Raw genomic sequence first — 7,819 nt, forward strand, 5'->3', positions numbered from 1 at the left:
AGTGCTATACCAAACTGTCCAAAAATTATTTCACAGAATTACAAAAATATAATAAAATTCATAGCAAAGAATAAAATGTCAAGATAATCAATGGAATTGATGGGAAAAAAGAGGAAGAGACCTAATCATACCAGATTTCAAACTATATTATAAAGTGATTATCATCAAAAAATCTGGTACTGGATAAGAAATTCAATAGAGGACCAAGGGAAGAGTGTAGCAAATCAACACACAATAGTTAATCACCATAGTAACCTCATGTTTGTTAAATCCAAAGGCCTAAGCTACTGGGGGAAAAACATAAAATAGAAAACAGTATGAAAGAAACTAGGCATAGATCGATGTATCATCATATACCAAGTTAAAGTCAAAATGGTTATTGGTTCTAGAAATAACAAGTAACACCATAAACAAATTAGAGGAACACTGAAAAGTTTATCTATTAGATTTTTGGATAATGGAAGAATTTATGACCAAACGAAACATAAAGAACTTTACTAGAAGTGAAATGGGTACTTTTGATTACATCAATTTAAAAGGATTTTGTGCAAACAAAACCACAACCACTAAAATTAGAAGGGAAATGACAAATTGCTAGGGGCTGGGGAAGGTTACAATGAACATTCTTAATGAAGGCATAATTTCTAAATATGTAAAGAACTGAGTCAATTGTATAAGAACACAAAGCATTCCCAAACTGCCAAATGGTCAAAGGTAAAAAAAAGAGATCTGAAATAAAGAAATTAAAACTTCCTATAGTCATATGAAAAAAATGCTCCGAATCACTATAGATAAGAGAAATGCAAATTAAAACTACATTGAAATACAACCTCACACCTATCATATTATTGCCTAATATATCCTAAAAGAAAAAAATTAATGGATAGAATATGAGGAAAATTGAGACATTTATTGTACTTTTGGTGGAACTGTGAACTGGTACAACCTTTCTAGAGAGCAATATAGAACAGCACCCAAAGGTATAGAAAACTATGCATAAGCTTTGACTGGCAATAATACTATTTGGTCTATATCTGAAAGAAATCAGAGATGAAGGAAAAGATCTACTTCTACAAAACAAGTTTTAGATACTCTTTTTGTGCTAGCAAAAAAATGGAAACTGAGAGGAGACTATGAATTGAGATATTGGATAAACAAATTGTGTAACATGATTGAATGAAATACTGCTGTGCCATAAGAAACGAACACTGATTTCAGAAAAACCTGGAAAAAACTTATATGAACTGATACAAAGTGAAGTGAGAAAAACTATGAGAAATAAACATGTATTTCATGAAAGCATTATAATCTATATAAAGTATAATCTATAACAGACTTTTTACCTCTTCAGTGAAGGTGAGAGGGAGGGAAAGGATTTGAATCACAATATGTCAGAAAGTGATTGTAAAAAATTGTTTCTACGTGTAATTAAAAAAATAAAAGAAAGTACCTTCTGTACTAGCAGCAATGTAATGATCCAGGACAATTCTGAGGGATTTATGGAAAAGAACTCTCTTCACATTCAAAAGAAAAACTACAGGAGTGGAAACACAGAAGAAAAACAACTGCTTGAACACATGGGTTGATGAGGACATGATTTGGGAAGTAGACTCTAAACAACCACCCTAGTGCAATTATCAATAATATGGAAATAGGTCTTGATCCACGAAACATGAAGAAACCAGTGCAAATGTGAGTCAGCTACGGTGGTGGTGGGGGGCTTGGGTTGGGGGCAAAGAGGGAAGAGTAAGGACATGAATCATGTAACCTTGGAAAATGTTTTTCTAAAAAGTAAGATTTAAAAAAAAATAAAAGAAAGGTTTAAAAAGTTGGTTCAACACAATTAGGTTTATCTAAATACCTTGAAATTCTATTAAATTATTTTAAATCTATTTTAAAAAGTAAGGCATGTTTTCTTCCTTGTATTTTCATCTTCAACCCCTAGCTTAGTATCAGGCCCAAATGATATTTTTAATAAACAAGATAAAAGTACTGGACCTGTAATTTAATTGGGAATAGGAAACTTCAAGATTAGGAAATGCTCTCTGAATGCAAGCTTGTGACTCTTTACAATTATAGACTCACAATTTCCTATGCTAAGGAGCAAATAAATCTTCATGCTTCTAGGTGAGTTCTATCCACTATTCCTCTTCAACAATGTTTGTCAATTTAAATTGAAATAAAATCTTTTTTTGAGAAATGTAATAAACCACAAAATTTCTCTTCATGTTAAACTATTATCAAGTTGCTGTCAATCAAGAATAAAATTTCAGTTTAAAAGACACTTTTTGGTAATGCTTAAATTGTGATGAAATCCAATGTTCCCTCCATAACATAACAAGGCTAATTGAGATATGGATGCATTTAGAGTGAATAAGGAGCTGCTTTAGTTTTGACAAGGAACTCCAGTTGACTGTTCTCAGCATTCTCAAGTTCATAAAAGCATAGTTTCAGAATTGAGCAAAGATTAATATTTCATTTAGGCAGAAATCCCATTAATTGCTTTATAAATGCTTATTGTCCCAGGCATTTTTATTAGAATTCATAGTTCCACTACAACTGTCAGCACATGTCAAAAATAATGTAATGACATCTCACTATTTGGATAGTATCAGATGTTATATAAAGGTAGAGACCAGTTAGCTGATCTAGAATCATCCTAAAAAATAATTCTCAAGGTCATCCTGCATCTCCTCACTACATTTATTTAAATCCTCATGAGAACTCAGTTTTAAGAGTTTTATTTGTTTCCATTAGCATGGCCCCAGATGTCATTTTCATAAAAGAGTAAGACTCTTCCATATTGTATTTGACCTAATAATGACACGTTTAATAATTTTTAAACTAGATTGCACTTGAATTTGCATAATGGGGGGGAGAAAATGTCACATTTATGTGCTCAAAATATGCTTCAACTAGCCACACATTTTATATCTTTAACTAAGAGAGAATGATGAATTAAAATCATTGATATTGATATTATAAATTGGTGTTGATACTATGATCAGGGCTGATGAATTCTGAATGCAAATTGAAGCAAGATAAAAAAATCTTTATTTTTCATGTTTGTGTGGGTATGTTTTGTTTGTATTTTCTTTTGCAACATGAACAGTATGGAAAAGTGTTTTGCATGATTTCACGTGAAGAGTTACTATCAAATATCTTCCCCACTTAAAAAGAAGACAGGGACTTCAAGTTGCCATAATTTGGAAGGCACATTTTTAAAATCTTGGTATTTATGTAATTGGGAAATGTTTAATGAAACAAATTATATTAAAATGAAATATATTGGTTCTGATAACATACCAAACTGACAAACTACATAGATCAGCAATTCCCAAAGTGGGCACCACCGCCCCCTGGTGGGTGCTGCAGTGATCCAAGAAAGCAATGATGGCCACATATCTTTCCTATTAATTACTTTTAAAATTAAAAAAAATAATTTCCAGGGGGCTAAGTAATATTTTTTTCTGGAAAGGGGACGGTAGGTCAAAAAAGTTTGGGATCCACTGACATAGATTGAGCACATATTCATAGATACTAGAGCTATTTGATGGAATCAATTTAAATTGTTTTTTTCAAGTTTGCTAATGACCTCCTTTCTCTTAACCAAATCAGGTAGTTTCTCCCCAAACCATACCCTACTTGACTTCTCCATAACTATAGACAATGTTATGAATACCATCTCTTCAGATATTTCTCTTCCACTGCCCTCTGTGATATCACACGATGATATTTGTAACTAATAATTTCTTCTATGCCTTCTTCCACCAATAAAAATGGTGAATAAATCAGTGAAAGAGATGTGTTACATAACATACAGAAGGGGAAAAAAGAAAAAAATATATTTGGTAAATCCTCTACCAGAATTACCTTGAGAAGGGGTTACCATTTGATAAAAATAGCTGGGAAAATAGCAAAAGAAAGTAAAAAAATTTGGGTTTAGAGCAAAAGCTCACACAATATGCCAAGATAAACTTCAGACAAATATATGAACTAATTATAAAATATTATATATAAAAAAGAATCAAGGAATAAATTACTATTAAATATTATTTAATTCAAGCCTAGGAAAGTGACATAATTACATTAGATAAAATGGACAATTTGGAATATATAACATTTTAATTTTAATTTTTGTTATTGTTTTTGTTAATTTTTAAAAACCCTTACCTTCAGTTTTAGAATCAATGCTATATACTGGTACCAAGGCAGAAGAGTGGTAAGGGCTAGGCAATAAGGGTTGAGTGATTTGCCTTTGCTTACATAGTTAGGAAGTATCTAAGACCAGATTTGAACCTAGGAACTCTCATCTCTAGGCCCACATCTCCATTCACTAAACTACTCAGAGGCTCCTCTTATATAAAACTTTTAACAATACACAAGAGAAACAGATACTTGGGGAGATCTTTGCCATAGTTTTTTTCCCCTCCTAATAAAACTTTAATTTCTAAGACATGTCATAAAGTATTCAAATTTAAATTACTTAATCACTACATAATAGATGATGATAAAAGCTTATGAATAGGCATTTCATGAAGTTAAAAATCTAAAATTCAATAATCATCAAAATTTGCCCCAAAATAATAATTCTCAAGTTAATGAAAATTAAAACAACTTTGACATCCCAACTTACACCTGTCAGTCTATAAAACAATAGCAAAATGAAAATGAAAAATATCAAATTGAGTATAGGAAAATCAGTACACTAGTGCACTGTTGATGAAGCTATTAGTTAGTTCAACCATTTTGCAAAGCAATGTGGATTTGTTTCCCCCAAATTTGCTAAATTTTGCACATCATTTGACAAACTGTACATATACTTACTACTAGTCACTACTACCATAAATAAATTTGAACAAAAGAATAAAAAAGATGATCAGGAACAAAAATATTTATGACAACTCTTGATGGTAGCCAGAAATTGAAAACTAATAGAGAATCCTTCCCATTATAAATAACTACACAAATTGAGTACCCTAGAAATGTAATGACATATCATTATGCCATAAGAAATTTTTAAATTGATAATTTTAGAAAGGAAAAAAAGTAAAATCATCATTTACTTCTTTAGGACTGAGTAGAACATAGAATCAGTTCATACCAAGGGAAAAATACTTCAAGCAGCCAGAAAGAAACCATCCAAATATCATGGAGTTACAATCAGGATCACACAGGACCTAGTGGATTTTTACATTAAAGGACTGAAAGGCATGGGATATGATATTCAAGAAGGCAAAAGATCTGCAGAGTCACCTATCCAGCAAAACTGAGTATATTCTTTCAGGGGTAAAAATGGACATTCAATAAATTAGAAGATTTCCAAGCATTCCTGAGGAATAAGGCACACCTAAACAAAATTTTTGAAGTAGAAACATGAGACACAACAAAAGCCCAAAAAGGTAAATAAGAAAGGGAAAACCTAAGGGCCTCATTAAGGTAAAAATATTTATCATATAAAATTATGATGATTTCTGTAATTCTCAAAAATTGGTAGAGAAGAAAAATATGGTAGAAAAGACAGAAGGAATTTATTCAGAAAGGGTGGAGAAGTAAGCTAATTATTATAAGATTTAGATTAATATCCAATAACTCCAAGTATTATATAAGATCTATTAGTAATCAATTGAAGTAGAAGAAATAACAGAACAAAAGTCAGAAAAGGCTGAGTAAAAATAAATGGGTAAAATTCTCCTGTCTGACTCTCACTCAACCTAATACACAGCCCCTAGAGGGGCAGAGCTACACAAAAATATATCCTCCCTGTATAGGGATGTAAAGTGAGAAGAAAAATGAGAAGCTGGGAAAGAGGATTCTGGGGAGACAATTCTCATTATACAATCCCCTTGTTATTCCATTGGGAAATGAGTATATAGAAATCTTCCAGATTTACATGCATAGTTTCCCCAATGAATCAGTACACATCACCAACTTAAAACTCTAAAGATCTTTAACTAGAAACACATACAATGTTGCACTTTCTAAGGTGAAATTATGATAATTTGGAGATAAGAGGGAAATAAAAGAGAAAGAGAATAAAACCAATAATTGCTAGGCACGTTTACAAAAAGCCAATTAGGGGGCATTCCCTTTGGCATAAGAGTGTACATTCAAAATAAATGCATTCAATCCCCCACAGTTCAATTCAATACATCCCAAAGTTCATTCTGGATCTTTTGGTGCAGTATGTGGTTTCTGTAGGCTTCTTTATGGCTCCTCCTCCAAACAGTTCACTTTCTTTATTTGGTGTGATAGCAAGTTTCTTATCCTCAAATTACTCTCAAACAAGAAAAAAATTTATAAATCTAGAATTTTATGACAATAATGAATTATGATAATATGATATATTTGTAATTATGATGATATGGAATGATATGTATGTTTGATATGATATTTATGCATATGTATTATATGTAAAAATCAATCAAGGGGGGCAGCTGGGTAGCTCATTGGAGTGAGAGCCAGGCCTAGAGACAGGAGGTCCTAGGTTCAAACCCGGCCTCAGCCACTTCCCAGCTGTGTGACCTTGGGCAAGTCACTTGACCCCCATTGCCCACCCTTACCAATCTTCCACCTATGAGACAATACACCAAAGTACAAGGGTTAAAAAAAATCAATCAAGGGCTGAAAGAGAGGGTTGCACTGAGATAAAAGGGAAGGGAGAGATAGAATGCAGTAAATTATATAACATAAGGAGGCATGAAAAATCATTATACTGCAGGGAGGATAAGGGTAGTGATGGACAATGCTTAAACTTTACTCTCATTGTAAAGGTATCAGGGAAGGTTAAACAAGTATACTCAGTGGGGTACAGAATTCTATCTTACCCCAAAAAGAAGTAAATGGGAATAAGACAAAGGAAGATGGAGGAAATTGAAGAGAGGAGTAAGTGGGGGTGTGTGATAATGTTGCACTTCCTAAGGGGAAATTACAATAATTTGGGGATAAGAGGGAAATAAAAGAGAAAGAGAATAAAACCAATAATTGCTAGGCACATTTACAAAAAGCCAATTAGGGGGTATTCCCTTTGGCATAAGAGTGTACATTCAAAATAAATGCATTTGAACCCCCACAGTTCAATTCACTACATCCCAAAGTTCATTCTGGATCTTTTGGTGCAGTATGTGGTTTCTGGGTTTTACATGTATCATTGATTAAGACCTAATTCCATATTATTTATAGTTGGACTAGAGTTATCGTTTAGTGTCTACCTCCCCAATAATATCCCTGTTAGTCCATATGTTCAAGCAGTTGTTTATTTCTGTGATTCCATTACTATAGTTCTTCCTCTGAATGTGGGTAGTGTTCTTTTCCATAAATCCCTCAGAATTGTCCTGAGTCATTGCATTGCTTCTAGTACAGACGTCCATTATTTTGATTTTATCACAGTGTATCAGTCTCTGTATAATACACTCCTGGTTCTGCTCTTTTCACTCTGCATCAACTCCTGGAGGTCATTCCAGTTCACATGGAATTCCTCCAGTTCATTATTCTTTTGAGCACAATAGCATTCCATCAAAAACAGATATTGCAATTTGTTAAGGCATTTCCCAATTGAAGGACATTACCTCATTTTCCAATTCTTTGCACCACAAAAAGCACAGCTATACATTTTTTGTACAGGTCTTTTTCCTTATTAACTGTTTGGGGTATAAACCAAGCAGTGCTATGGCTGGATCAAAAGGCAGATAGTCTTTTAAAGCCCTTTGGGCATAGTTAAAATTGCCATCCAGAATGGTTGGATCAATTCACAAGTCCACCACCAATGCATTAACGTCCCAATTTTGCCACATCCCCTCCAACATTCACCACTTTCCTT

The sequence above is a fragment of the Gracilinanus agilis genome, chromosome 4, assembly GCF_016433145.1.
Source record: "Gracilinanus agilis isolate LMUSP501 chromosome 4, AgileGrace, whole genome shotgun sequence".
NCBI classification, from domain to species: Eukaryota; Metazoa; Chordata; class Mammalia; order Didelphimorphia; family Didelphidae; genus Gracilinanus; species Gracilinanus agilis.